Here is a 22,407-nt window from a genome sequence, read left to right on the forward strand (position 1 = left end):
AATGGTCTCTTCACCCCAATGTCTTTCGGGCCGTTTGCCAAAGATGGGGACTCTGGACATAGATCTTCTAGCATCCAGATCCAACATGAAGTTAGTCAACTTTGTGTCCAGGACAGGATGTGTTGGCGACTCTGTGGACTCAGTTCTCACTGATCTATGCATTCCCACCTATTCAGTTGCTACCACGACTTCTTTGCAGGAGCAAGCTGGAAAGAGAGCCTGTAATTCTGGTAGCACCAGCATGGCCCAGAAGGTCATGGTTTGCAGAGATCGTAAAGATGGCAGTGGAGGGCCCATGGACCCTCCCACTAAGGCCAGATCGGCTTTCACAGGGGCCGATATTCCATCCTATTTTACGAACGCTACATTTAACGGCCTGGCTATTGAAACCCACATTCTGAAGAAACATGGGCTTTCTGGGTCAGTTATTTCAACTTTGATTAATGCAAGGAAACCGGCTTCCAGAACTTTATATTATAGAGTTTGGAAGACTTATGTTTCCTGGTTTGAATCCAAGGGTTTGCACCCTAGGAGATATATCATAGGCAGAATTCTTGCCTTTCTAGAATTAGGCGTAGGGATGAAGTTGGCCCTGAGTACTTTTATGGGCCAAGTCTCAGCCTTATCAATTTTATTTCAGCAACGGCTTGCTACGCATTCTTTGGTCTGGGGTTTTATGCAAGGGGTGATGTGGATTAATCCGCCAGTTAGATCACGCTTGAGCCCTTGGGACTTAAATGTAGTTTAGTCTGTGTTACAAAAACCGTCATTTGAACCGATACAGCATATTCCCTTAGTCCTTCTGACAAGGAAGCTGGTATTTTTGGTTGATATATCCTCAGCAAATAGGGTTTCTGAATTGGCTGCTCTTTCTTGTAAAGAGCCGTATTTGATTTTTCATGAGGACAGAGTGGTGTTACGCCCTTGTCCAGGCTTTTTGCCAAAAGCCTGTTCCAGGGAAGAAAGGTCACTACATTGTCTTGATGAGGTGAGAGCAGTGAAAATTTAAAGACTGAATTAAAGATTCGTAAGACTGATGTCTTATTTATTCTGCCAGAATGTCCTAAGAAAGGACAGGAAATCCACTGTCGCTAAGTGGATTCGGCAGGTTATTATTCAAAATGTATGATTTAAAGGGTAAGATTCCCCCTTTTCAAGTCAAGGCGGACTCTACCGGAGCGGTTAGTGCTTCTTGGGCAGTGCGTCACCAGGCCTCCATGGCTCAGATCTGCAAGGCCGCAACTTGGTCTTCAGTGCATACATTCACCAAATTTTATCAAGTGGATGTAAGGAAGGATGAGGATATCGCCTTCGGGCACAGCGTGCTGCAGGCAGCAGTATAAGTTCACAGGTCTGGGGTTGCCCTACGGGTTGTATCTCCCTCCCTGAAGTAGCATTGCTATGTGACGTCCCATTAAGTAATTACTTAAGGCTCGGTGTCCCATGATGTACGATAAAGAAAATAGGGTTTTTATAACAGCTTACCTGTAAAATCCTTTTCTTGGAGTACATCATGGGACACAGTGGTCCCTCCCCTCTTTTTTTTTATGGGGTTTAAGTATATTGCTTGGCTACAAAAACCGAGCTACTCCTGGAAGGAGGAGGGGTTATATAGGGGAGTCAGCTTCCTGTATTGGGTATACCAGTGTCAACACCTGAAGGTGGCCTATCACCCATTAAGTAATAACTTAAGGCTTTGTGTCCCATGATGTACTCCAAGAAAAGGATTTTACAGGTAAACTGTTATAAAAATCCTAATATTGTAAGATATATTTTTGAAAGCATTCTTACGTACAGCATTTCTTCATACCTGCCTAAAAACATTTGCACAGTACTGTGTACTTCATAGATCATCAATATTAGTAGTAGTAGTACCGTATATACTCGAGTATAAGCCGAGATTTTCAGCCTCTTTTTTGAGGCTGAAAGTGCCCCCCTCGGCTTATACTCGAGTCATCGCTGTCTGCCCGCTCGATCAGCGTGTCGAGCAGACAGACAGCGGCCATTCTATGATTCAAAAGCCGCGCCTCCGGCTCCGCCTTCGCCTGTGATAGGCGGAACACTGAATTTCCCAGCAGCCTGTGTTCCGCCTATCACGGGCATCGTCTCATCCTCGTACTACGGACGAGGATGATACGACGTCCGTGATAGGCGGAACACAGGCTGCTGGGAAATTCAGTGTTCCGCCTATCACAGGCGAAGGAGGAGGCGCGGCTTTTGAATTTTACAATGGCCGCCGACGAAGAGGGCACGGGACGGAGGCAAGGCAAGGCAAGGCACGGCACGGGACGGGACGGGACGGGACGAAGGCAAGGCACGACACGGGACGGAGGCTCGGGACAAAGGCTCGGGACACAGGTAGGCTGGACACACACACACACACACACACACACACACACACACACACACACACACACACACCTGTACTGCCCACTAAACATGATGGGATTTTTGTCGTGGCTATGACGCAAAGTGGCTGCTGGATGGTCTTCTCTGTGTGGGTGGCCAGCGGGAATAAATCTGCGACTCAACTATTCCCTTTTCCCTGCCAAAGTGAATGGGTCCTCAGCCCTGGTTCACACTATATTGCCATGCAGCTAACACTGCAAACCCTATTCATTTCCGCACTGCGTTTTGCGATCTGCTGCGGGTGTAGGTGCAGGTAGGCTGGACACACACACACACACACACACACACACACACACACACACACACACACACACGGATGGAGACACACACACACGGATGGATGGATGGATGGAGACACACACACACACAGGGATGGATGGATACACACACACACAGGGATGGATGGATGGATGGAGACACACACACACAGGGATGGATGGATGGATGGATGGAGACACACACACACAGGGATGGATGGATGGATGGACACACACACACACAGGGATGGATGGACGGACACACAGGGATGGACGGACACACAGGGATGGACGGACACACAGGGATGGACGGACACACACACAGGGATGGACAGGCATGTCTCACCCTCGGCTTATACACGAGTCAATAAGTTTGCCAGTTTTTTTGGGGGTAAATTGGGGGCCTCGGCTTATATTCGGGTCGGCCTATACTCGAGTATATACGGTAATAATAATATTTGTATCTGCATAGAATACATGTGCCTGCATCTTCAAATGTTATCTTGGCTTGGACCAATTTAGAATAGTTTGTGTGGAATAGATTGTTGTCTGTTCTGTATGATGTGTGAGGGTGTGAAATCCAGGAAAGGAACTGAAAAAACATTCTTTGATCTTAAGATCAATGCAAATATCCATGCATTAGCTACACATAAGGAAATGGCTGTAAAAAAAATTGTATTTTCTAAATGAAATTGCCTCTTGCGTAATATTGTTCTTAGTCTTGGCTCAATCTGTTTCTCTTTTATATCTTTATTTTTCCATTCTGCTAATTACTTGGATGCTTCGTATCAAACATTATTATAAAACATAAAAAACAAGTCAAGCAGTTGTCCGTTTAATCCCTTCATGATTAAGAATATCCTGTTCTTACATGACTAGAATGTTTCCAGTCAGATGCTTAAGGTGAATCTGTTCATTAAAATCATACTCGTGAATGAACATGTGATTAAATAAATGTGTAATACGTGATAAATACCTGATAACAATAATAAATCCTAAAATAAAAGAAATAAAGTAATTATATCAAAAGTCCAGTGAATGAAATTCCAAACTCAAAGGGCAGACCAGTAAGCAGCAATCACGATCCCAATGAAAAAGAAAAACTCACCATAGTGTAAGTCCATAAAAGACATTTTATTTTATAAGCAAAAATATTGCACTTACATTTGTAGAAATATTAAAAGCTCATAAAGAAATGCTGACCGGCTGGCAAACACCCATTCTAGACAGCGATGACGTCAGCGTGCCACTCTCCTGACGTCCGTTTCCTCAAAGAGTGACTTCGTCATGGGGAACATGAAATGTAAGTGCAATATTTTTGCTTATAAAATAAACTGTGTTTTATGGACTTACACTATGGTGAGTTTTCCTTTTTCATTGGGATCATGATTGCTGCTTACTGGTCTGCCCTTTGAGTTTGGATCGTTTGGCTTGTCCTCATTTTAACCACAGGTGATTCCTGCCATGGATGTCTGGAGGTTGATTTGACACCACAGATTTAATACTAGAGGCCCTGTATCGCTTACCCTCTGGTAAGTGCACATGTTGTGTTGTGGAGGTTCACAAGCACTGGTGTTTCTGTTTGCACAGAAGAATTTGATTAAGTCACAATTTTCACTTCATTCACTGGACTTTTGATATAATTACTTTATTTCAGGATTTATTATTGTTATCACGTTTTACACATTTATTTAATCACATGTTCATTTAGGAGTATGATTTTATATTTATTATGGTGATTTTTTGCTGTCATATATTGTCATATATTATTACATTATTTTAGCATAACTTTATGCGCAGCTGTATTCTATGTTTTGGTTATGGTGTTTGTAGATATCTTACAAATTTGAGCTGCAGCTATATTTTTAGTGATTTATTTATTTCGTTTTTACCGCAGTATCTAACCCTTTTGAATCTGTTCATTGCCCATGCAGCAGGTTCATTTTAACTTCGCCCTTCCCAGCAGTACATATACTGACATTCCTTTTGCTCCCTCACTGCTCCATTACATTGCCAGGAGGAAAAAGGAGGGAAAAAAAAAAATTGTATAATCACTTTCAGTAGGTCGGTTCTGTCACTTTTTTTCTACATGCAACAATCAGTATTTTTTGTTAGAAATATTTTTAGAACCCCCAAACATTATATATATATATTTTTAAGCAGAGGCCCTAGAGAATAATTTGCTGGGTGTTGCAATTTTTTATGTCACATGGTACTTGCACAGTGTTTTTTCAAACAGTTTTTTTTCTTTTAAACACCTTTTTGAATCTTAATGTACAAAAAAAAGAAAATCGCATACTCCCCTTTCCGTAATTTTCCTTTCCTGGCGCATCTCATGGCAGCACACACTGGGTTGTGACTCCGTCCCCATAACCGGATGGGACTGGTTAGCTGTAAGTTTTGAAGAGAGGTCCACCACAGCATTCTCTGTATCTATCACCATTAAATGGGCTGTGCCTCCGCAGGCGCCAGGTCGCTAATTCTAGTCGCAAATGCGACCTGGCCCCCAGGGTTTGTCGAGCCCTGGCATAGCGGATATTTATCCTGGATTACTGAGCCATATACCACATCCCTGGGTTTATGATATAAGGAGGGGAGAGTGGAATGTGAGTCCATAAGGCTACTTTCACACTGAAAATGTCCGGGGGTTTTAGCCTCGCTAGCGGGGTGCTTTTAGCCCCGGCTAGTGGCAGAAGAAAGGGTTAAAAGCACCCGTGTTGTGGTGCTTCGGCAGCGCTGCCCATTCATTTCAATGGGCAGGGGCGGTTTAGGAGCGCTGTATACAGTGCTCCCAAACTGCCCCATAGATGCTGCTTGCAGGACTTTTTCTAACATCTCACAAGGACAATGTGAGAGCATTCTAGCTCTCACACTGGGGAGGCATTTTTCAGGTGCTTTACAGGTGCTATTTCTAGCGCTAAAACACCTCTGTTTCAAAGTAGCCTAAAGGATACACATATTAAAGCCCTGTCAGACCAGCAGTGGACAGTGGAACGTGAACTATGGTTAAGGATATTTTATACCAAAGCATCACTAGACCCTGTTGTGGTCCTTGTTTAAAGTGGTTGTAAACCCGAAAAAAAACAAATAAAAACAAACAGCCTGCAAGACAAATGCATAATAAGCTAGGATGCATCACATACTAGCCCATTATGAAATACTTTCCTTAGATCAAAGCTGCTGCAGCAGCCCTACACACCGCTGTGACCGGTGACATGTCTGCCGGAGTTATTTCTAGGTTTGCGGTCACAGCACACTGCTGATGATGAAACAGCACAAGCGAGCCGTTTAAGTGTGCATACGCCGTTGACGTTGACGCAAGAGTATATGGTAAATATCTCCTAAACTGTGCAGGTTTAGGAGATATTTACAGTACCTACAGGTAAGCCTTATTATAGGCTTACCTATAGGTACAAGTGGTGTAACAGGGTTTACAACCACTTTAAGGTGAGGTGCTAGGGCACACTCCTGGTGGATACCTGGATGGTGGGAGCAACTGTGTTCACAACTTTCAAGAACAGTTTTTTTGAGCACTTGGTTGTGTTTTTTTTTTCTTTTTTTTTCGGTCGTTTAAAAAAAAAACCTGGCTCCTAACTTTTTTAGCTGGCTCCTAGATTCCAAGAAAATTTGTCAAGCCCTGCGCTATGCTGTATTAGATCTCCTCCTCTCCTCCATTCACAGGCCATACAAGACAAATAAGAACTCCATAGTGTAGTCATTTCAAAGAAGAAATGGTTTTATTAAAACATAACACCTTACATCTAGATTAAATGCAAGCAGTATGGATAAAATCCCTACTTCTAGTCTCGGTCATAGCTGGAAGTGATGTCACCAGCTCCTCCTATGCGTTAATGTCACTGGTCACATTACTTTTTCAAGGATGTATTAGCGCATTTAATCACTGATTCACTTAATAGCGCATATTACTGCATTTTTATTTATTTTTTGATATTCGGGATAATCATTCATGCATATTTGTTTATTTTTGCTGCATAGCTTCTTGAACTAGCGCACTTTATCATTTTTTTATTTGTTTTAGAGTGTTGAGGTCACTTGCTAATGGTTGCAGCTTTTTCATGTGTATTTTTAGAGTGATATATTATTCTTTGGTATTTATTTTGTATATCCATTTTCGTTGGTTGTGAGGTCCATAGCAGCGCACAAGTACTTTATATTTAATATTCATAGATTACCCAGGACTATGGACTTTACATGTGACAGTAATGATTGACTATGTCCTGTCAAATGGAGTCACTAGATTTCTACTGAAAGCAGAAGAATCCAGATAAAGGACACCATTTACTAACTTTAAGTCATGTCACTTGTGCTGATTATTTTGTTTTTAGTTTTTGGTAAACTCAGGCTTTAGCTGTAGTATATCTGACCCTGTATATCTTCCTTGATTGTAAGAGATCTAGGGAGGCACATTTATTACAGAGCGTTGCTTAATCAACGTGCAAATACATTTTTACATAAACCTTTTGTTTTCATTATAAATCTTATTTTAGACCCTGTGATGTTATCACTGAGGGGGTTGTTTACTAAAGGCAAATCCACTCTGCACTTCCAAGTGCAGGCGCTGTAATCTGAGGGGTTCATGCAAGGAAAATAAAAAAACTATTTTTACTTGCACACGATTGGATGATAAAATTGGCAGAGATCCCTCCTCATTTTAGATCTTCCCCTCAGATCTACAGTGACTGCACTTCCAAGTACACTTGTAGTGCAGAGTAGATTTGAGAAATCAACCACAGAGTCTCTGTGCTTCCCTATGCAGTGCATGGAGGTCATGAAAACAGCGGACAGGCAACATCCACATGAGATGCTAAGCCTCCAAAATTGAAAGAACCAAAATCCAGTGAATGAAACAGGCAGGGCAGGGACAGTCAGAGGCCAGGGAGTAAAGCGCCAGATGATACCGGAGGTACCCCATCCAGGTAATGAGATGGACTCTGTCTGACTCTCTGCAGCTTCTAAATACACTTGGGGGTTTATTTAGTAAAGGCAAATCCACTGGGCACTTGGCAGTCACGGTAGATCTGAAGGGGACATGCAAGGAAAATAAACAGCATTTTAGCTTGTACATGGTTGGATGATAGAAATCAGCTGAGCTCCCCTCATTTCAGATCTTGCAGTGCACAGTGGATTTTCCTTTAGTAAATCAACCCCATTGTGAAATCAGAGTAAGGCCCCTTTCACACTGGGGCGTTTTTCAGGTGCTACAGTGCTAAAAATAGTGCCTGTATAGCGCCTGAAAAAATCTGGCCCCATTTCACTCCAGTGTGAAAGCTGGAGAGCTTTCACACTGGAGCAGTGCGCTAGCAGGACGGTGAAAAAAGTCCTGCTAGCCGCATCTTTGGAGCGGTGCATTCACTGCTCCTAAACCGCTCCTACCCATTGAAATCAATGGGGCAGCACGGCTATATTGACACAGCGGCACTTTGCGGGCGGTTTTAACCCATTTTTGGCTGCTAGCTAGGGTTAAAACCACCCCACTAGTGGCCGCATACCGCCGCTAAAACGACGTTAAAGCGGCGCTAAAAATAGCGCCGCTTTACCGCCAACGCCGCTCCCTCCCCAGTGTGAAAGGGGCCTAAGCATTTTAATTGCAGGCAAGGAGCCTGTGCAAGACTGAAGAGAAGGCTGGAGGTCAGCTTTAACATTTTATCACGTGTCCTGTTTCATCTCAGAATGTTGGGAGGTAAGTATGATATGGGTGATCAGTAGATACTCTTTAACGAGATATGTGAGTCAGACACGTATTCCTGCAGTGCGTCCCGCAGGAATTATCCTCCAGATACCTCTCATGTCTGTAAATACAGGGAACTGTCCTCCAGATACTTCCCATGTCTGTATATACATTTAGCTTTAATTGTCTGCTTCCATTAGTCTCTGACATTATCATCAAACAATAAACGCTGGCACATTGGAGAGCAGGTGATTTTACGCTTCATTTCACGGTAAGGTACATTTACCTGTGTCATCCTAGCATCACATTGAGAGGTTGTGTTCTGAAGCTCTGTTTCTTTATCCCCCTAAAAAAAAAAAAACTGGGCACAGTCTGCATGTTATATAATGCAGACTTAGGCCGCGTACACACGCGCGGACTGTTCGCCCAACCTTGTCCGCTGAACAGTGTTTGGGCGGACAGTCCGCTCGTGTGTGGGGCTTCAGCGGACAGTTTCAGCGGACAGTTGGCCGAACAAGATCTTACGGAAATTCCGAAAAACTGTCCGCTGAAACAAGGTTTCAGCGGACTGTTCGCTCGTGTGTAGGCTTGTTCGGCCAACTAAGTCTAGCACATGCTCAGAAAGGATTTCCACGTCGGAAGGTTGCATTGCAGTGTATAGGACGTCGTATTTTTCGTCCCGTCGTACGTGCCGTTCACGTCATCGCGCACGGTTTCAGCAAACTGTTCGTCCGTCGTGTGTGGCCATGTCCGTCCATGCTAAGTTTGAGCGGACTGTTCGCTCAAACTGTTGGACGGACAAAGTTGGGCCAACAGTCCGCGCGTGTGTACGCGGCCTAATGGTATCCAAACATGCCAATTCTCACAGGAGAAAGGTTTTTTTATTTATTTATTTTTTTTTTTCAGATCAGCAAAGTGGTTGTGTGTGAGAAGCCTCTAAGCCCTTGTACACTCGGACCGTGTTGTCGGATAATCCGACCATGTGTGGGCTTCATCTGACTTTTTCCGTCGGAATGTCCGAACAACAAAGTTTGAGAGCTGGATATAAAAATTTTCCGACAACATGATCCGATCTGACTTTTTCCGATCGTTTGTAGAGAATTCCGATCGACAAAGTGCCACACATGCTCAGATCAAATTCCTAGACCAAGGCTATTGGCTACTAGCCTGAACGTAGTCCCATCGTAACTAAAAACGTCATCAGGTTACGAACGATCGCATTTTCTGACAACTTTGTCCAACCGTTTGTATGCAACACCAGTTTTGTCCGACCGTGTGTACAAGGTACTATGCCTACAAATATTCAAAACTCTTCTTTTATCACCTACAAGACCTTCAGCACATAACTGTAATTTGAGTTTGTGATGTATACCGTAAGAATCTATCTCACCATGACAAAGTGAAAGTAGAACATATGCATTATACTTGAGTATTATATTATATCGGACGGGGTAGTAATTATCATAGTTATGTGACGTGTAGCCTTATGAGTTTATGTGAAATCTCCATTAATACCTGTACAATATTGTAATTAGAAATATATTTCAGTTAGAGGGAAATATATATTTAACCACTTAACAACCGCCCATTGCCGATTAACGGCTTCAGGGCGGTTGTTTAACTCTGAGAGGCCGTTAATTAACGGCCTCCCAGAATTCTGCTCTCGCGCGGCCGTTTACCACATGGCCATTTACCACGTGATCGCTCCGTCGAATGACGGAGTGATCAGTTGTAAACAAACCGGCATCATGTTATGATGCCGGTTCCTCCCTCCCCCTCTCTGTACCGATCGGTACAGCGGAGGGGAAAGAGATCGGTGTCAGCAGCGATGTGGGCTGCATCTGCAGTGCCCACATAGCTTCTCACCGAATTTAACCCCTCAATTCCCTGCCAATACTCTGCAATACTCTGCAGTACCCTGCCATTACTCTGCAGTACCCCCCATTACTCTGCAGTACCCCCCATTACTCTGCAGTACCCTGCCATTACTCTGCAGTACCCCCCATTACTCTGCAGTACCCGCCATTACTCTGCAGTACCCCGCCATTACTCTGCAGTACCCTGCCATTACTCTGCAGTACCCCCCAATACTCTGCAGTACCCTGCCATTACTCTGCAGTACCCCCCAATACTCTGCAGTACCCTGCCATTACTCTGCAGTACCCCCCATTACTCTGCAGTACCCCCCAATACTCTGCAATACCCCCAATACTCTGCAATACCCCCCAATACCCCGCCAATACCCAGCCAATACTCTGCAATACTCTGCCATACTCTGTGATACCCTGCAATACCCAGCCATAGACGCCCCCCCCCCCCCCACCCCTCACCGCCCTCCGGTGCTTCTACCAACTCGCCAGTGCGATCAAAGCCAGAATCTTTTTTTTTATTTCAGGCTTCCCAGCCTAGAGGTGAGATGTGGGGTCATATTGACCCCCAGATTTCACTGTAAAGAGGACCTGTCACCCCATATTCCTATTACAAGGGATGTTTACATTCCTTGTAATAGGAATAAAAGTGATCAAAAATTTATTTTTGGGGAAAAAAATGTCAAACTAAAATAAATAAAGTAAAATGAACAATAAAAAAAATAAAAATAAATTTAAAGCGCCCCTGTCCCCATGTGCTCGCATGCAGAAGCGAACGCATACGTAAGCCCCGCCCACATATGAAAACGGTGTTCAAACCACACATGTGAGGTATCGCCGCGAACGTTGGAGCGAGAGCAATAATTCTAGCCCTAGACCTCCTCTGCAACTCAAAACATATAACCAGTAAAAAAAAATTAAAGAGTCGCCTATGGGGATTTTTTAAGTAGCGACGTTTGGCACCATTCCACGGGCATGTGCAATTTTGAAGAGTGACATGTTTGATATCTATTTACTCAGCATAACTTCATCTTTCACTTTATGCAAAAATTGGGCTAACTTTACTGTTTTTTTTAAGCACAAAACTGTTTTTTTCCCCCAAAAAAACGCGTTCGAAAAATCGCTGCGCAAATACCGTGTGAGATAAAAATTTGCAACGACCACCATTGTATTCTCCAGGGTCTTTGCTAAAAAAAAATATATAATGTTTTGGGGTTCTCTGTAATTTTCGAGCAAATAAATGATGATTTTTACATGTAGGAGAGAAATGTCAGAATTGTCCTGGTTGCTCCAGAACGCCTGATGGCGCTCCATGCATGTTGGACCTCTGTATGTGGCCACACTGTGTAAAAGTCTCACACATGTGGTATCGCCGTACTCGGGAGTAATAGCAGAATGTGTTTTGGGGTGTAATTTGTGGTATGCATATGCTGTGTGTGAGAAATAACCTGATAATATGACAATTTTGTGGGAAAAAAAAAAAAGGAAAAAAAATCTTGATTTTGCAAAGAATTGTGGGAAAAAATGACAACTTCAAAAAACTCATCATGCCTCTTACTAAATACATTGGAATGTCTTCTTTCCAAAAAGGGGTCATTTGGGGGGAATTTGTACTTTTCTGTCATGTTAGGGTCTCAAGAATTGAAATAGGCTGTCAGTCCTTCAGGTGTGATCAATTTTCAGATATTGGCACCATAGCTTGTGGACTCTATAACTTTCACAAAGACCAAATAATATCCACCAATTTGTACTTATTTTTACCAAAGATATGTAGTAGTATACATTTTGGCCAAAATTTATGAAGAAAAAATTACTAATCTGCTAAATTTTATAACAGAAACGAAGAAAAATTCATTTTTTCGCAGAATTTTCGGTCTTTTTTCTTTTATAGCACAAAAAATAAAAAACTGAGAGGTGATTAAACACCACCAAAAGAAAGCTCTATTTGTGTGAAAAAAAGGACAACAATTTCATATAGGTCCAGTGTTGCATGACTGAGTAATTGTCATTCAAAATGTGAGAGCACCAAAAGCTGAAAATTGGTCTGGTTATTAAGGGTGTTTGGTGGTCAAGTGGTTAAAGTATTGAGTGTTGTGTTGGTGTTACTGTAATTAGTTCAACTTCAAAGCCTGGCCTTTTGTTTTCCCTGATAACATCTCACCTGGGTAGTAAACAACAGCTTTCTTTGACTCATCCAATCAGGCTGTTCCCAATATTCATTTACTGGGTACAGTGACCAATTAGGGGGAATTATATTAGCCACTCTATAGAAAGTAGGGCGGATATAATGCTTTGTGAGCAAGCTAACTGGGAACACACGGCAGTCACCATGGGCTGACCTGAAGTTAACAGGTAATCTAACGCTAAACTTGCACCTTATATTGTATTGCAAATATGGTTCGGTGAGTAATTTGTAAATATCATGTAAGCCAGGGGACCTACACTGTACATTGTGTTGTAAATACTGTCTGGTGTGTAATTTGTATATATTATGTAACCCTATAAATAAATGTGTATTGCGATTGAACTACCTCGTTTGTACAAAATCCTCTCAGATCTAGATATGTATATGTCCATACTACTACAATGATTGAGGTGTATGCACATAATCATAAATATTAGTCAACAGACGTTAACATGTAACCACTTTTATCTTTATGAAGGAAAACCCAACACCTGTGTGAAATACGGTTCGTTGGATCAAGTCTTTCTTGTGTCTTGGTGTTTTCCAGCTGAATCGGACAGGTGTTTTGTGTATTGCCATATTTCAAAGGAAATTTCTAGATAAGTTCAGTGCAGCAAGAAAGCAGAATTATTAACACTGGCATATCCTTTAGCTTGTTTTCTGAATTTGATGTGGGTACACGTTGGTTGTCTTCAGTTGCCATTGTGCTTTTGCTGGGAGTCTAATGTGTCACTGTGTATATAGGGAAAACCAGTGCCCTGCCAAAACAACCTGTGCTGAATACCAAATGAATGTGACAGCTGCTACAATCACAAAAATGTGTGTTCCCCACATAAACAAGTAATAAATGACATAGACATTTGTTAATACAGCATCACATCATGCTATGTGCAATAAAACTTTTTTTTTTTTTACCAAACTGCATTAATAAAGGAATATACAAACTTAAAGGTAATATGATATCTTCTTAAATAAACAAATAAAGTTCTGATGATAAATGTCCAAACACAAATAAATTGACGCAAAACCCTTCCAATGAATTTTCTGTCAATTGACAATCCACTCAATGTGATGCAAATTCTCACAATAGTTCTGTCCTTCTTCAGGGTTATATGCATGCAGATGTTAATTGGTGATATAAAGCACCCAAGTCTCCAGTGCTGCAAATACAATGTTTTTATCATGCTCCACAACACAGTGACTTTGGGATGTACCCATACCTGGTTCATATTGCCTGTTTCTCAATATTGGGGGTCATCTGATGTCTAGGGATGGTGAATGATCTTCACCTTTAAATATATCCTCTTTGTTCCAACAATCACATCAGCTGGTAAGCAGATTCTGTAGATATGGGCTCAAAACCACAAATAGACCGCCATGGTATAGTATGTTAGAAAACCAAACCAATTTATTAAAAAAAATATATATATTGCACTCACAAAGCTATCGCTTTTACATTGGCTGTAAATGGGCAACAACAAATCGGGCATGTAACAGATACTAATTGCAGCTATTCCTCGTGTTCGCCCATGACATCACCTGGCTCCTCCCCATGCCTATTGTTACTAACTACATAAATTCATCAGAGGTTAGCCCATGTGTGAGGCATTGCCATGTACGTCAGAGTGAAGGAAATAATTTTAGTGCCAGACCTTCTCTGAGTCTGTAACTCTAAGCTGGTAACCTGTAAAGGCTTTTAAAGTGTAGCCTATGGAGATTTTTAGGTACCATAGTTTGGTGCCATTCCACTGGGCAGTGTGCATTTTTTAAGTGTAATATGTTTGGTATGTATTTACTCAGCGTAACATCATCTTTTATTTTTATACCAAAAAATAGGGTATTATATTGTGTTTGTGTGCATTAAAATTCATTAGCCCCTTCACATCAACTGTGCGCAAATAAGCAACATCGACTTGAAGGGGTTGTACTGGGGGGGGAATGCATGCAGCTGCACGCATCACCCCAGTACCATTGTTTAGAGCCGATGGTTGGCTTTCTTGTGTTACCCCCCCTCCCCCCGAGACTCGGATCTAGTAATCAGAAGTGATGTCATTACATCACTTCTGGTTTACAGAAGACTTAAAGGCGCCAAATTAAAAAAAAATTACAGCATTCAAAACAAAAAGCCAAAGTTTGGTGTTTTGAATGCTTTTAAGTGCAAAGGAGAAATTTGGGGTCTTATAGACCCCTTGATACCTCCATAATGAGTACCTGTCACTGCCTATTACTGTCACAAGAGATGTTTACATTCCTTGTGACAGCATTAAAAATGATAATAATTTTTTTTAAAGGGACATTGTAAAAAATAAATAAAAAATAAAAGGAAAGCGCCCAATCTCTTCGCGCACAGAAGCGAATGCATATGTAAGTCTTGCCCGCAAATGTAAACAGTGTTCAAACCACACGTGAGGTATCGCCGCAATCCTTAGAGTGAGAGCAATAATTCTACCACAAGATCTCCTTTGTCTTCTGTAACTTGTAGAAATTTAGAAAGCGTCGCCTATGGAGATTTCTAAGTACCGTAGTTTGCTGCCATTCCATGAGTGTGCGCAATTTTAAAGCATAACATATTAAGTATCTATTTACTCAACGTAACATCATCTGTCACATTATACAAAAAAATTGGCTGCGCGAATACAGTGTGACATAAAATAGAGTCTCTGCTAAAAAAAAATATATATATATATATATATATATATATGTTTGGGGGCTCTAAGTAATTTTCTATCAAAAAATACAGATTTTAACTTGTAAGCAACAAGCACCAGAAAAAGGCTTGGAGAGGTGGTAAAAGTGGTGTCCTATTTTTTCCAAAAAATTGCATTTCAAAACTGCTGCACAAATATTGTGTGACCTAAAAATATGCAACAGCCACCATTTTATTCCCTAGGGCTGCTGCTTTAACCGCTTCCTGAGTGCCTCATGTCAATATACGTTGGCAGAATGGCACGTACAGGCAGAATCACGTAACTGTACATTGCCCTTTAAGAGGTGGCGGGGGCATGTGCCCCTGGGAAGCTCTGTGAGTCTGGTCGCCTCACAGAGAGGAAGAACGGGGAGATGCTAAAGTAAACAAGCATCTTCCTGATCTGCCTAGCAACAGTGACACTGATCGCTGCTCCCTGTGATTTAAGCAGAGATCAGTGATCTGTAAAACACAGCCACGCCCCCCGCAGTTAGCAACATGCCCCTCAGACACACTTAACCCCTACACTGCCACCTAGTGGTTAACACCTTCTTTGCCAGTGTACACAGGAATCAGTGCCTTTGTATAGCACTGATTGCTATATAAATGACAATGGTCCCAAAAATGTGTCAAAAATTGTCCGATGTGTCCGCCATAATGTCGCAGTCATGGTAAAAATCGATGACCGCTGCCATTTAAAAAAAATATATATATATATTAATAAAACTGCCATAAAACTATCCCCTATTTTGTAAACGCTATAACTTTTGCGCAAACCGATCAATAATTGCTTATTGCAATTTTTTTTACCAAAAACATGTAGAAGAATACATATCGACCTAAAGTGAGGAAAAAAAAATGTTTTTTTATATATTTTTTGGGGATATAATATAGCAAAAAGTAAAAAATAATGCGTTTTTTTCAAAATTGGCGCTCTTTTTTTTGTTTATAGCACAAAAAATAAAAACCGCAGTGGTGATCAAATACCACTAAAAGAAAGGTCTATTTGTGGGGGAAAAAAGGATGTCAATTTTGTTTGGGAGCCACGTTGCATGACCGCGCAATTGTCAGTTAAAGCGATGCAGTGCCGAATCGCAAAAAGTGCTCTGGTCAGGAAGGGGGTCAATTCTTCCAGTGCTGAAGTGGTTAAAAAGAAAAAAAATATATAGCTATCTGGGGGCTCTAGGTAGTTTTTAAGCAAAATAAAAAATATTTTTTACATAGGAGGAGGAATTGCCAGAGACTTGAAGTGGTTAAGGAGGGATGGGCTCCCTCCAGGCAAACCTGCCCTTTATTTGTCCATTGCTACCAACTTAGAGACTCTCAAATATAGACCACATTATACAGAGGATCCTTGAGGAGGTATTGTGGCTTTCACATATATTTGCAAATTAATGTGCAATTAAACACATTTTTTAACATGTTTTTCTAGACAGGGTTAGTTTAATTTTGTTTCAGGCTAACTGGTTACTGTGCTGGAAAATGTTTTGTTTGTATGTGAATGCATTATTGAATAGACATAGTTTCTTTTTAGGTGTACTTATGATCTAGAACTCAGAATAGAACTAACAGATTTTATTTAATTGAACACTTTGAAAATGTGAGGTGTAGCAAAGTTCACCCTTTTTCCTTTGCAGTCTTAAGTCCTTGTTGCTTGGATATTCCTCTCGTCCTTTAAGACTGGATTCACACCTATGCAGTTTTAGTGATTTTTGCATTTTGCAGATTTGCACTAAAGTCCATTTACCATGTTTTCCTATAGAACATGTTCTGTGGTGCAAATCTGCAAAATGCAAAAAGCACTAAAAATGCCTAGCTGTGAATCCAGCCTTATACTGACTTGTTCTACTAAAAGAGGAGTTTTTTTTTCATCAAAATGGATTGGGGGGGGGGGGGGGGGAGTTGGCACATAGAGCAGAAGAATGTAATGCATGTTTGCCAGTCCTGTAAATGTCATTCTAATATTCAAAACTGCATTTAGCCCAAAAAAACATTTTTTGTTATGGTGCAGCTTAACAATTCTTTAATGTGGTGGCTGTTTTGATGTGTTCTTTTTTAGGCTTTTTTTTTTTTCATTGTCATCTGGTGATCTAGTCAGACTGACAATGCTACTGTCCAAAGGGTACCCCCTGTGCTCCTTCATCCAGAGTGGGGGCACTCTAATACACGAGAAGGTGTGTTATTGGCCAGATCACCGGGGGAAAAGCCAAAAGGAAAGGAAACGGATGCAGCCACCACCATCTGATGATTTAATAAGCTGAGATATATTAAGTTTTGGGTTTAATACTGATTTAATTGGAAACATGTTAACATCTAGCAGCTGCTGAGCTTTGAGGGACCTAAAAGGCAACTATAGTTTCCCATCACAAAATGCCTTTATCTGTATCCAGGCAGTATATCCTCACAGAACACAGCGTTTCCAAATTCCCAATTCCCTGTCCTCTGTCTTCAGTATTGTGACAAACAATGACTATCCTGGGACCAGCATGGACATCCCGGGAGGGAAGACATGCTTCTGGGTTACTAAAGTTATATGAGGACACTTGTAAATTTGAATATTGCTTTTGTAATGTAAATGTGTCAGTCTGTGGGTGTATTTACATCACTGTGCTAGTTTCTGTCGATACGCTTGTAGTGAGAAGATATCTTCTCAGGGGAAGTACTGGCACAGACATTGAAGTTAAATGACACTGAAACTTTATTTTCTGTTTCATTTTTTTCATTCAGAATTTTAGTGAAACAATGTACAAATAATGTAGTGCAGAAAAAAAAAATGTTGGTTTCATTGTCAATTACGATGTACAAATACATTGTAAGAATAGAATATGATGACTGTAAGTTAAATCAATTTAAGATCTCAAATATATGCATGAGTTTAGATGTTGAAATGATGAGAACATCTGTATACGTGGATAAACTTCAAATGTAATACAATTTGAGATAACAAAGAATTCAAAAATGTGTCAATTCTAATTATTAATATATATATATATATATATATATATATATATATATATATATATATATATATATATATATATCTCCCTTGTCACCTCCTCCCATGCTCGTCTCCAGGATTTCTCCAGAGCTTCTCCCATCCTTTGGAACTCCCTACCCCAATCTGTCCAACTGTCCCCTAATCTATCCATCTTTAAACGATCCCTGAAAACCCTTCTCTTCAAAGAAGCCTATCCTGCTTCTAACTAACACTGTTTTTACTTCCTCCATCAGCTCACCCCCCACCCCACAGCTATTACCTTTTTGTATCAATTGCCCCTTCCTTTTTAGATGATTCCTCTTGTACCAAATTGTAATGTAACTGTAATGTCTGCCCTCATGTTGTAAAGCACTGAGCAAACTGTTGGCGCTATATAAGACCTGTATAATAAAAAATTATATATAAATTAGCCGATGCGCATGGCCACGAGAACCGGAACAGAGATGTACCCCCTTCCTGACTAGAGCACTTTTTGTGATTCGGCACTGCGTTGCTTTAACTGACAATTGCGCAGTCGTGTGATGTTGCACCCAAACAAAATTGACCTCCTTTTTTTCCCTATACATAGAGCTTTCTTTTGGTGGTATTTGATCACCTCTGTGGTTTTTATTTTTTGCGCTGTAAACAAAAAAAGACAATTTTGAAAAAACTCAATATTTTTTACTTTTTGCTATAATATCCCCCAAAAATATATGTTAAAAAAAATGTTTTCCTCAGTTTAGGCTAATATGTATTCTTCTGCATATTTTTGGGAAACAAAAATTGCAATAAGCGTATGTTGATTGGTTTGCACAAAAGTTATAGCGTCTACAAAATAGGGGATAGTTTTATGGCATTTTTATTATAATTTTTTTTTCTCTTTTGTTCATTGACAGACATAGCTCCTTTAATTCTTGACCTTGGGGTTATCACACCACCTTCAGGAGAGGACAAGGCAGAACATGTAAAACATGTAAAACCAGCAAGACTGCACAGCATGACACAGGGTGGCGGTCCCTTTGGCTATAACCCCTCACCCTGCTTCCTGCAGCTGTTTTTTTTTTGCTGCCTAGTGTAGTAGAAGGTCCTGGGAATGTTTTAATTTTTTCTGCAATTTTGATCCTGTGATCTACAATCAACAGCTGGGCTGGGTGACAGGCTGGATATTATAGATCCTTGTAGTCTCCCCAGCCTGGCCATCGAGCATGAGCAGACACTAGCTATGTGCTGGGTCGGCCACAACATGCCCCTTCTGCTCCAGGGGTGGCCGGTGAGCTATATGCTCTGGGACACACACATGACCTGGCTAATGCTGTCCGCGTAACAGTGTGCCGTGGCCAACAGGCACCTTGTACTGCTTGGGTAATGGGTCTGTGGTGGAATACGTTCAGCAATCCCGACAGGAGGGGTAAGTACGGTTCTCCCTGCCTTGGCAGGATGGAGCAGCTGGGCATTCCCTGGAAGGTCAGCTACGGGGTCTCAATATCATCTTTATACTGCTGACACTCAAATTTGTCTCTCCATCTGTCTCCTCATGCATCACCAACTTACTAGCAGACATATCAGCCTGGATGTCACATCACTTTCTCAAACTCAACCTATCCAAAACCGAGCTCATGATATTTCCTCTCCCCTGATTTCTCTGTCAATATCAACGGCTCAACTATCAACTTGTCTCCCCATGCCAAAGTCCTAGGCGTAATCCTGGACTCTGAACTAACCTTTTGGCCCCACATCCTATCGCTATCCAAAATTTGCCGCCTAAACCTCCGCAACATCTCCAAGATACGCCCCTTCCTAACCAATGTCACCACAAAGATTCGAATCCACTCCCTACTCATCTCCCCCCCCTCAACTACTGCAACTCCCTCCCCATTGGCTTACCTCTAAATAGGCTATCCCCACTTCAGTCCATCATGAACGCTGCTGCCAGGCTTATCCACCGCACAAACCACTCAGCGTCTGTTATACCCCTCTACCAATCCCTCCATTGGCTGCCACTTAGCCAACAAATTCAATTCAAGATACTAACTACAACTTACAAAGCCATCCACAACCTGGCCCCCAGCTACATCACTAACCTAGTCTCAAAATAATCGTTCTCTTCGCTCCTCCCAAGACCCTCTACTCTCACACTCCCTTGTCACCTCATCCCATGCTTGCCTTCAGAACTTCTCCAGAGCCTCTCCCATCCTCTGGAATACTCTACCCCAATCTGTCTGAATTTCTACTTTATCCAATTTCAGACGATCCCTGAAATCTCATCTCTTCAGAGAAGCCTATCGGGCCCCCACCTAACTACGGTACATTTATCTTCTCTATCAGCACATCCCCCACAGTTATTATCCCTTGTATCTCTTGACCTTCCCTCTTAGATTGTAAGCTCTAAGGAGCAGGGCCCTCTGATTCCTACTGTATTAAAGTATATTGTATTTGTACTATCTACCCTCAAGTTGTAAAGCGCTGTGTAAACTGTTGGCACTATATAAATCCTGTATAATAATAATAATAATTTACCCCCTCAATGACCAGGTCATTTTTTGCAATATAGCACTGCGTTACTTTAACTGACAATTGCACGGACGTACAACATTGTACCCAAACAAAATGTATGTCCTTTTTTCCGCAGAAATAGAGCTTTCTTTTGGTGGTATTTGATCGCCTCTGCGTGGTGTTTTTTTTTTTTTTTTGCGCTATAAACAAAAAAGAGCAACAATATTTTTTACTTTCTGCTATACAGTAAAGCATGTTCAATAAAAATATGTAAAAAAAATCAAATTTCTTCATCAGTTTAGGCCAGTTTGTATTCTGCTACATATTTTTGGTAAACAAAAAAATCCCAATTAGGGTATATTGATTGGTTTGTGTAAAAGTGATCCCGTCTACAAACTATGGGATAGATTTAGGGACTTAATGACTTTTTTTTTTTTTTTACTAGTAATGGCAGCATTATTTGGGGACCAGTGATACCAATGCAGTGATCACTGCAAAAAAAAAAAAGTCACAGTATAAATGACACTGGCAGGAAAGGGGTTATCAGGGGCAATCAACGGGTTAAATGTGTTCCCTTGGTGTGTTTACAACTGTATAGGGGATGCTGACTCTGGACAAAGAGAGAGAGATCTGTGTTCCTGATTACTAGGAATCACAGATCCTCTCTCTGTCTGTGACAGAACGTCCGTCTGCCTTGTTTACGTAGGTAGGCAGACCGCCGTTCTGTCATTTCCAATCACAGCGGTAGGGAGTTGCCGGCAAGGGGTATGAATACTTTTTCAAGGTACTGTACATCTAATGAAAGTAACATTGCTTTTCTATTCTCTCTTGCATCCCAATTAAAGTGAATTGCTAAAAGAATATCTATAATTTTCCTTGTTTGTTCAAAGGCTTGGTGATTTGGGACAAAACCCACTTGATCAGGATGAATATAATGTTCAAGGAATGAATGTAGTCAAATCGCAAGAACCTTCATCATTTTCTTCAGATCCAAATTTATTAAGGATATCCGTCTATAATTGGCACAATCTCCATGATCTTTTTCCGTTTTTTTTTTTTTTTTTAATAACATGAATGACGCCTTATTCTCTTGATCAGGAAGGGAAGCACCCTGCTGTATGTCATTAACGTGAGAGCACAAGTGAGGGATCAAAATTGCATGAGATTTTTTTATTATAAGAAACCAGAGAGCCAGTCACAATTGATCATGGCTGTTTCTTTTGTGATTTCCAGGGCCGTCCCACTGATCCACATTGCTTCTTCTGATCAGGAAGGCTTGTCAGTAACAAATTATTTAGTTTCCAGCCCCCTTCCGCTGTTATTTGCAGGGGTGTAGCCGAGGGTGTGCAGAGCTCAGTCAGTACATGTCCGACACTGCGCGTATACGCACTGATACTAAACTTTATTTTAAAAAAAATAATTCTATTCAAGTATGTATTCTTAATCAGAAATGTCCCCTTTATTTCTGTCTGCCTCTTACAAATCTCCAAATTCCTTCCTTCCTTTTTTTTTTTTTCTTGTTGCTGTGATCTGACTTCTTGTTGGAGGGTTGCCAAGTTCGTTCTCCGCGGTCTCATTCTATGCAGGAATGTAACCACCCTCTCTTCCTCGCTCATGAGATGAACTAGGGACAATGTGATGAGTAGTGTGCATTAGAGGTCGACCGATATGGGTTTTTCTCTGGCCGATGCCGATATTTAGAAATCGAGGCCGCTGATGGCTGATATATGATGCCGATTTTTTTGGGCCGATATGTTAGGTCGATTTTATTTTTTTTATTTTTTTTCCCCTTCATCTCATAAAATCTAAGTTGGACACCTTTCACACTTGGGCGTTTTTCAGG

At 41.3% G+C, this 22,407-nt stretch overlaps 1 protein-coding gene across 14 annotated transcripts in view; it reads left to right on the plus strand.

The window, feature by feature from the left end:
* The window catches only part of LOC143934321 (CMP-N-acetylneuraminate-beta-galactosamide-alpha-2,3-sialyltransferase 4-like), a 368,047-nt gene that overhangs the window by 230,174 nt on the left and 115,466 nt on the right, over window positions 1-22,407 (plus strand). Inside the window, exon 1 of one of the 14 annotated variants that reach the window (XM_077457827.1) lies at window positions 8,491-8,626. The exons of 10 other annotated variants lie outside the window; for them this stretch is intronic. The gene's annotated coding sequence lies outside the window, so the exon portion shown is untranslated. Of the gene's footprint in view, window positions 1-8,490; window positions 8,627-12,556; window positions 12,576-16,395; window positions 16,457-22,407 lie in introns of those variants that run through there. 3 more of the 14 variants (XM_077457834.1, XM_077457829.1, XM_077457828.1) reach the window with 3 other exon arrangements.

This window comes from Lithobates pipiens, unplaced genomic scaffold, assembly GCF_037356315.1.
Source record: "Lithobates pipiens isolate NorthernLeopardFrog02 unplaced genomic scaffold, aLitPip1_a1.2 Scaffold_27, whole genome shotgun sequence".
NCBI classification, from domain to species: Eukaryota; Metazoa; Chordata; class Amphibia; order Anura; family Ranidae; genus Lithobates; species Lithobates pipiens.